The sequence below is a fragment of the Grampus griseus genome, assembly GCF_964374135.1.
Source record: "Grampus griseus genome assembly, chromosome: 12".
Taxonomy (NCBI): Eukaryota; Metazoa; Chordata; class Mammalia; order Artiodactyla; family Delphinidae; genus Grampus; species Grampus griseus.
In genome coordinates, this window is record NC_139006.1 from 65,779,891 (window position 1) to 65,789,996 (window position 10,106).

Genomic DNA, 10,106 nt, shown 5'->3' on the forward strand with positions numbered 1-10,106 from the left:
AACCATGAAGCTTGACTACACTTGCACAGATCACTGATTACCTCGCTTTTCTTATTTCCAATCACTTTTCCCCATGCCTCAGACCATCCTGTATCTTTATCCCATAAATATTCCTAAAACCTATCTTTGGGAGGTGGATTTGAGATTAATCTCCTTGTTTGGCTGCCTTGTGAGTAAAGCTTTTCTCTACTACAAAGCTTGGCATCTCAGCATTTGGCTTGCTGCATACAGGCAAATGAATCTGGCTTGGTAACAGTAGTCAGATTCTATCCTTAGCTTTGGCCCCTTTAAATAATCCTGTACCACATTTGGAGGTGTATAGTGCAGCTGTGAATGATTCCGGATTGAAATCTGCCCGATCCTACCTGTATGTAACCTACCCACAATAAACTTCATAATTGTACTTTATGGAGTTGCCTGCTTTGTTTTTCAGTCTCAAAGTTTCTTCTCAGTTCAGGGGATTTATTCAATAACCCTGTCTTCAAAGAATTGGCGAGCCAGCCAGGAGACCAAAAATGAAATAGGCATGGGTAAGGGGACCATGTTGGGAGACAGCCTGTTGTCAGTGGGGGAAATCCCAGGATGGCCAGCCTCTTCCATGTGGGTAGACTTAGCCAAGTTTTTGGAACGCTTCAGACTAGTGTGTGAGTACAGGGACACCCCCAAAACGCTATAAGGGTTACTGGAGATTCTAACCAAAGCAGTAGGTAAAGAGAAGCTAAGGTAGGAAATTGAACATGTTATAGCCGCAGTAGTGTGGCTGCTGCTTTGGGCCCTGTGACTGAGTGCAGAAAAAGAACTCCGACTCAGGCAGGAACTAGGGGAAAACTAAAGAGGCCCTGGCATTAGAAAAGGATCTAAGAGTGTTTGTTTCTCTAATTCAGACCTACTAGCCAAAAAGGTACAACAACAAGAGGAACACCTAGAGGTCATGGTATGCAAAGTGGCAAAAATGCAAGGGTGGCACCATCCAACAGGGTGAGGACCATTATCTCACAGGAAATTTGGAATCCCAAACGATGGGATCTATGGTGTAATGATTTCTCTGAGAAGGGAAATATAGTTGTTGAAGGGGAAGATGACCTAAAGCCTTGCCCCCTCATTCAAACAAAGACTCAGGCAACCCGTGAGCCCAAAGATGAACAAGAAGTGATACCAACTAGCCAAAAGATAACTATGAGGGAGTATTCTTCTGCAGAAGTAGTTGAGTTGACAGCCAGGTTCATACAAAAGACCAGGAAAGGAGTAACTGCATGGTTACTCTGCCTGTGGGACAGAGGAACAGATAGTATCATGCTAAATGGCCTGGAGATGTCTAAACTGGATTTGGTGACAGCACAGCCAGTCCTGAGACAAAGGTTATATGCTGCTGGAATGGGAGGGAACTGAGGATGGTGGCTGACTTGGTTACTTGGATTAGGACTGGGGTAAAGCTGCCCTGGCCTAACAAAGGAGATGTCCCATCTCCTCCATTACACTGGAACTCCATGGAAGAACTACAAGACATCATTAGAGAACTGGGAATGAGACATGTTATATATCCAGACAACTTTATGGGGCCAGATGAAGAATAATTTATCTCAGGTATGAAGGGCTGCATCTTACAGTCTGCTCCTGGAGTTTGGTATGACACCTTAGTATCAGTTCTGGCAACTATATTCAGTAAAGTGGTAGCTCTGGTAGCTGCCATTATAGCAGATCTCAGTGAAACAGAAAGAGTCCTCCATGGAGGAAATAGAAAAGTAGAAAAAAATAAAGAGATAAAAGAGAAACAAACAAAGGGTGGAGAATAAGCAGGGAAAGGACCAACCCAGGTATCACATAAACAACTTTGGCAGGATTTAATGTTATCAGGGACTCCAAAGGAAAACAGTGATAAAACAATGACAACAACAGCAACAACAGCAAAACCAAAGAACAGAAAACCTAATTCAGTCCTGTCATCTTTGTGGAAGTCCCTAGCAGAAGACAAACAAATTACTCCTCTTTCTACTGACAATAAACATGTGGCAATGCATCTCAGTGTCCCCCGCTAAAAGTAGAATGCCAGGGGTGGATTGTCCTCTCACTGAGGAACTAGGTGCAGGGCCAACGTTTCCCTGTAGTGCATGCAGCGTGGGAGTGACTGGAGGCTTCATGTAGAATTGACAGTTTATTGGTCCCACATAAACAAACAGTCTTAGCATTGGTAGATACTAGAGCTGAGTGTACATTGCTGTATGGCAAACCCTCTAAATTTCAGGGAGAAATATGGGCTACAGACAGACATGGGGGTCAAACTATTCAAATAAGACAAATCAGATTATATTTCCAAATTGTCTGTTTGCCAACCTGACTGTTCCACGTATACATTTCCCTGGTACCAGAATATATCCTAGGTATTGATGTTTTACAAGACCTAGATTTGACCACCACCACTGGAGAGTGTCGCCTTCACACCAGAATGGTGACACCAATGTTGGTAGGCCATGCATGTCCGTTTACCCACACCCCACTGTATTGTTAATGTCAAACAGTATAGGCTGCCTAGGGGCTATGAAGAGATTACTGCTACTATTAAAGAACTAGAAAGGGTGAGAGTTATCAGACACTCCCATATCAATTATAATAGCCCAGTGTGGCTGCTAAAGAAGCCCAACAGGACTTGGAGGATGACTGTTGATGATAGCCAATTAAATAAGGTAGTCCCTCCCATCCATATGGCAGTTCCCAATAATGCTACTATTTTAGAATATCTCTGTGATGAAAAGTTTTATTGTATGCTTGACCTGTCTAATGCGTTTTTCAGAATTCCTTTGGATGCTAGCCCTCAAGATCAATTTGCCTTCACCTGGGACAGGAGGCAATGGACCTTTCAGGTCTTGCCTCAGGGTTGTTTACATAGTCCCACCATTTGTCATGGTACGGTCTCCCAGGACCTGGAAATCTGACAAAAGCCCCACTCTGAGTTGGAATTATCTTATACTGATGACATTATGTTAACCTGTGATGACTTATCTCTCCTCTCCTAAGCTGCTGCCCCTTTACAGACACATTTACACAAACCAAAACCAAGGATGGGAAATAAACGCTGACAAGATCCAGGGACCTGAGCAATCGGTAAAGTTCTTCAGAATTGTCTGGTTGGGTAAGACAAAAGTTATGCTGGCTGAAGTTATTGATAAAATCCGAGCCTTGCCCACTCCACAGTTGGTCAAGGAATTACAATCTTTGGAGGGGGGGCTTACTAGGTTATTGGCATCTGTTCATACCTCATCTGGCACTAATAATACAACCTCTATACTCTCTAGTTAAAAAGGGACAAAAATGGGATTGGGACTGCCCCCACTGAAACCTGCAGCAATAGCCTCTGAGACATACCCCTGGTCACAGTGAATGAGCCTCTGACCCAGTGACCGGATGGAAAGTGCACTATATCGACCTACTACCCTTATCAGAGAGACACAAACACATATTACCACCTCTGGTCTGATGCAATCCTTTGCTAGTAAAAGAGCAATTCTGGGATGGTTATGTGCTAAACATAATCAACTGGGACATACTGTTCCTTTTTGTAAAGAGGGACAAAAATCATACCTGGTTGGCCAGACATAAACATATGGTGTGGCTACCACCATCCTCTTGTTCTTTGTCCACCCGGTTTTACAAACTGAATGGACAGATCAAGGGGTTTGACCAAGTTGGAAAGTGTATAAGAGACCCCACTCACATAGATAGCAACCAAAGGACCCATTTCACTGGACATGATGTACAAGAATAGGCAGAAGCCTGTGAGATTTTATGACCCTTCCATCTGCTTTATAACCCAGCAGCAGCAAGGTGGGTAGAAAGAGTTAATGGGTTACTGAAAGAGACATTGAAGAAGACTTCTCTGGACAGGTCTTTAAGAGGATGGTCTTCACGACTGTTAGAGGCCATCCAGCTATTAAACACTGCAACCCACAGCAGGCTAAACACCTATTTATGAGACACTGACTGCACCTGCTCTATCAGCTAGGGCCTTAAAAGTACAAGTCTTGGAAGGAGGACTGCGACCCATCTAGCAGGATACGGATATTGTCCTAAGAGTGTCACAGGACCTCCCACCTTGGAGACTTAAATGGTATCCCCCTCCCAGGTGGCTTGGCATCCTTATATCTTTGTGGAAAGGGGTAGCCCCTGGTATAGTATTTCCCCAACCTTTCTAAGAGAAGGCCCACCCATAAACAAGGTGATCTCCTCCTTGAAATTAGATGGGGGACTGAAGTAGGGCTCCTCTTATGGGCTCTACCAGAAGTCCCACATAATATCTCCCTGCCCACTTCTGACATAGAGGGAAAAAATGTCTGGTATTGTCCTCTGGGAAAAGTGCCAAAGTCTGGGGTGATCCTGGTACATGGAGACCAAACTTCTATGGTGTTGTTTCTGAATGAGCATTTGCCTTTCTTGGCACCTTTCAAACGCTTATCATTCTTAGCCTTTTCCTTCTGGGATTCATGCCACCTACCTCCAACAATGTGTTTCTGTCCTGGGCCACCACCTATGCTGAAGTCCATAACCGCTCTGACTGTTGCGTGTACAGATTGCTGCCAATGTCTAGCACTGAAGGAATGCATGGGTCACTCTGCCTTTCAACCTCATGGCATGGGGACAATGGGTGGGCATGGCAGGTAAACTCCTGTTGGGGGCACTAGATGTCACCATGGCTCACATTTCCCCCTTTGACTGTAACGATAGTAAAAAGTATTTTCTCCTTGGCTTGTTCTTGAACCCAACTCCTCTAAACTTGACACTGCCTATCATGTCTGAGATGATCTTGGGAGGTTATATGCTATACACAGTCAACTGGGACATACTGCTCCTTTTTGTAAAGAGGGACAAAATCACACCTGGTTCGCCAGACATAAACATATCGAGTGGCTACCACCAACCTCTTGTTCTTTTGTCCACCTGGTTTTACAAACTGAATGGACAGGTCAAGAAAATAAGATTCTCAAGGCAGGGGCTTTCTTATCCCCCAAAGGTGCATCTGGGTACGTGACACCAATCTTTGGCCCTATCTCCCATATGGGTGGACTGACCACTATACCCTTGCTTTTCCCTCTTTGTCAAGAAAGATCTATTCCTCATTGCCAGACGCTCTCAAACTTGCTGGCTCTCAAAACTAGGTGGAACCATAGTCTCTCCTGTTGTGAATGGCTGGTCTCTATCTTTCTCCCTCAATATGTAGGCATTCATGCTGAATTAGAAATAAAAGCCCTAGCCAAGTTCACTGCTTCTGTATTAAATAATTCTAGATAAAGCATTTTTCTACTAAATCAGGAAACTGCACAAATGAGGAAAGTAGTTTTACAAAACCATACGACTCTGGACATGTTGACAGAGGCACAAGGGGAAACATGTCCTAATTCAACAACAATGCTGCACTTACAGCCCCTCTTATGAATCTAACATCACTGATTTATCGTCTCATATGAAAAAGGCTATTAACCATGTAGGGAATATTTATTTTGCAGACGACTTCATCCGTTGGTTGACCTCCTTACCTGGCATATGGGGTATGGCCCTGTTAGGCATCCTTCCTTGTCTAGCAGTGATTCTTGGTGCTTGCTGTTGTGTATATTGCTGTTGTGGGTTAGGCATGCAGGTTACCTCCCAATATCTGGCCCTAGGGTATTCAAGGAAGAATGGCAGATAAGATTGTGTGGGCCATATAGATGTTGGGGATGAAATGTGTGGCTGAACCACACAGACTCCATTTTTCTCAGCTCCATCTTAGGCCTGCAGTCTTATCCCCTCCCCTTTCCGTGTGACTGAGCTTTAGCCTACTCACAAGGAATGTGCCCAAGCCAGATGAGTTCCCTGTTCAACTTTTACCCTTGCCTTCATCTTATATGAAAAGTGAAAGAATGTTGTTTAGTTTGTTTGTTTGTTTGTCTGTTTGCTGACACAGATGGTTAATGGTCCATGAGGAATGACGGTCACGAGAACCCCAGGGGGAGGGAAAACACCAGTTCCTGTTATGTGGATGTGTTTCTCACTTAGTATTCAGATTCTGTCTTTAGCTTTGGCCCCACTAAATGCCCCTGTACTCCTTTTAGCAGCACAGAGTGCAGCTGCAAATGCTCCCAGATTGGTAAGTCATCATGACCCCTTACAGGATTAGGAAAAGAAAGATTAATCTTCTAAGGAGTTACATTTCTGGCATGAGAAGAAGGAAAAAATGATCTTTATGGTTGAGCAGACATTCTTGCCTTTCAGGAGGTCTGGTTAATATATAATGCAGATGCACATTACCCATTAGGGAGGGACCAATATAGGCAGGGAGTATGTTACTCTTAAATTTTCTTGTCCTGCCTCAAAACATAAATTTTATTCCATCGTTTCCCACTTTTGATCATTAATCTTTCGATGGAAAGTATTAGGTTATGAAATGCTTGGTCCCTCGACACCAGGGTGGTGTCTTACCTGCCCTGGATCTATCCGGTCCTGCAATACCAGGTCCCAATAGGCCAGTTTCTTCTATCTTTCAGGGGTTTATGTGTCAGTAAAGTACCAGACAAGGACTCATAGCTAATCTCATGCTGTTCAATAGAACTCATGCCAATTATTGTCCAATCTTCTTCCTATGTGCATTGTGCCTGTCCAGTATTTTATATAGAGCTATACGTATGATCAATGGTTTCAAGTCTTATAGACATCATTATTTTACTTGCAGGTTTGTATATGCAGCAAAAAGCACAATAGATTATTACTCTATAAATGATACAGAACACAATCAATATAGCCAACAACAATAATAAAGTCATAAGCAGAGATTTAAACCATGAACCCCCAGAGCTGAACCATTTACCCAAGATGTAACCTAGACTAGGAAGGGGATTCCCTAATGCAGAGATTTAATTTTTAATGTGATTCATTAGATGAGTTATACTAGAGGACAGATCTGGCATGAAAACACAACATTCAGTCTGGATTATAGCACACATTCTTCCTTGCCAAGCAGTTAAAATGTCAAGATCCATTTGGTTTGGCAACACTGATTTCCTCATCATAAAAACTTCAGAATTAAGCAAACTAAAGGGGAAATTAGTTAATTGAATGTAGTGAACAGCACAGAGATATATGCTAACAGGGAAACATTTTATAGGCTATACATGTTATCAATCATATTGACTTGTTGCACAAACATTGTACATGTACTTTTAGCAATAGAATTTAAGTGAGCAATGATACATGCCATGAGTAACTTGATAGCTAGGAAAAGAATAATCATACATACAATGAAAATAATAATCATCTGTAAAACAGAGGGAAAAAAATTAAAAATTACCTAGTCCTGTAGGGAGTGACCAAAACAGATTTTTTAAGGGTTTTTTTTTTTCAGTCTTACAACAATTTTGCCTTTTGGAAATTTTATCCAGGAGCATTTCTACTTCTGCAGAGGTATTGTTATAAGTTCAACAAGTAGTGTGAGCAATAGCACAAACAACTCCTTGACTAGCCAGCAGAAAATCGAAGGTGATTCTAATTATCCAATACTACTTGGGGTAAGGAATTGAGGGATGTCTCTTGTGCTGCAATGCATTTTGCAGTCACTCCAGGTATTTGACCAATGATTTGACCAATGGTGGCTGATAGATTTCTGACCATAACTCTCTTTACATGTACTCTTGCACTAGGAATCAAGATTCTCAAAAGACTTTGCTACCAGGTATCTTGGTATCCTAATAACATGGATCTCTTGATTCTGTAATGGAGAGAGAAAGGAGGTCCATCTGTCTCTTTTATATAGACAATGGGGTAACATAACATCCCAATAAGTATAAACTTTCTATCTGCCAGCTATTAAGATATTTATGTGTCCATTCTTGGGAAGGTGGGTCAATTCCAATACCACATATGAAGACAGAACCTGAGAGAGTGCAAGTGATCCTTCCAAGAGAGCTCTCATTGATAGCCTCATCAATTGGAAATTTTGCTAACATGGTATTAAACATGGTCACTGCTCTTGCAGGCTTTCCAAGAGCCATCTATATGGTATTTGACATAAGGGAGTTGCTGGTACAACTTGTCTTTTTCTCTTCAAGACATTTGTTAGGGACCTCCCTGGTGGCGCAGTGGTTAGGAATCTGCCTGCCGATGCAAGGGATACTGGTTCGAGCTCTGGTCCAGGAAGATCCCACATGCTGTGGAGCAACTAAGCCCATGCGTCACAACTACTGAGCCTGAGCTTTAGAGCCTGCGAGCCACAACTACTGAGCCTACATGTCACAACTACTGAAGCCCGTGTGCCTAGAGCCATGCTCTGCAACAAGAGAAGCCACCACAATGAGAAGCCCATACACTGCAACGAAGAGTAGCCCCCGCTTGCCGCAGCTAGGGGAAGCCCATGTGCAGCAACGAAGACCCAATGCAGCTAAAAATAAATAAATTTATGTGTATATATATATTTATTTATTATTTTTTATTTATTTAATTATTTTTTGTGGTACGTGGGCCTCTTACTGTTGTGGCCTCTCCTTTTGCGGAGCACAGGCTCCGGACATGCAGGCTCAGTGGCCATGGCTCACGGGCCTAGCCGCTCCGTGGTATGTGGGATCTTCCCGGACTGGGGCACGAACCCGTGTCCCCTGCATCGGCAGGCGGACTCTCAACCACTGCGCCACCAGGGAAGCCCCCTTTAATTCTTTTGGTGTCAATCAATAGTCCTTCTTAAGATATTAAGTAGCCCAAATGTTTTATAATAGGTAAGCAAAATTGGAGTTTATCTTTAGGCAACTTGTGTCCCTTAGAAGCTAGTTGATGTAACAGATGGATGGTATCTTTTTGAGAATCCAGTTCAATTTTAGAACATAAAATCAAATCATCTATATGTTGAATTAAAGTAGAACCATCAGGAATGTCTACATCAGCTAAATCAGCTTTAAGTATTTGAGAAAAGTAAGTGGGGTTCTCACTATAGCCCTGTGGCATGGCTATCCAGGTGTATTGATGATTTTCCCATGTGAAGGCAAAAAGGTATGATTGTCCTTCTCTACTGGGATGCTAAAGAAGACACTGCATAAGTCTATCACTGAAAAATAACAGCTTTTAGTTGGAATGACTGAGAGTAAGGTGTGTGGATTTGGGACCAAAAGATGTCGAGGAATTACAATATTATTTATTGCTCTCAGATCTTGGACAAATTTCCAGTCTTTTCCATTCAGCTTTCTTACTGGCAGGATAGACATGTTACAAGGACTAGTACAGGGAACTATAAGCCTTTTTAAAAGAAATTCCTGAATAACAGGTGATGGAATAAAATTTATGTTTTGAGGTAGGACAAGAAAATTTAAGTGTAGCATACTCCCTGTCCATGTTGGGCCCTCCCTAATGGGCAATGTGCATCTGTATTATACATTAACCAACATTCCTCAAAGGCAAGAATGTCTGCTCAATTGCAAAGATCATTTTTTCCTTCTTCTGACACCAGCAGTGCACCTACAGAGAAGATTAATTTTTCCTTTCCTAATCCTGTTAGGGGTCATGGTGACTGCTTGCCTTGTATGTGTAGATCTGCTCTATGTATCTTTGGTGAACCTTATATAAAACGTCAGTGTGTCATTTTAATGTATGATCCTTTGTCTTAAAATGTATATAATTGTGCCTTCGACTTCTAACAGGTGGAACAATCCTCAGTGTTTTCTGAAAGACTGTCTCCTGGGTTATAATCCTCAGGTTGGCTCAAATAAAATTCTCTATTTCTACTTTAGATCGATATTGATTACTTTTTTGTTGATATTTGCTTGGCGTAGTTAGCAGGATATCAGAGACACCCGCCAGAGGACACCTGGAGTCTACTCTAAACCAGCGCTCAGTACCAGCACTGGCCCTTTGAGCCCCACCGGCTTTTTGGTATTCCTCAGTTGCTTTGGTGAGTTCTCCTGATATCTGGACCTCATTGCTTTGCATGATGATCCTGAATTTTATCCAATCTGTTAAAATTTTAGGATTTATAGTCTTAACAGTGTACCGGTACATTTCCAGGTAAAAGGGACGGAGAGGGAATTTCCTAGACAATGGGCTAGATGGAGGTTCCTAGAAGGGGAAAGCCAAGAAGGAACTCTGGAGTGAACTGGGTTGGC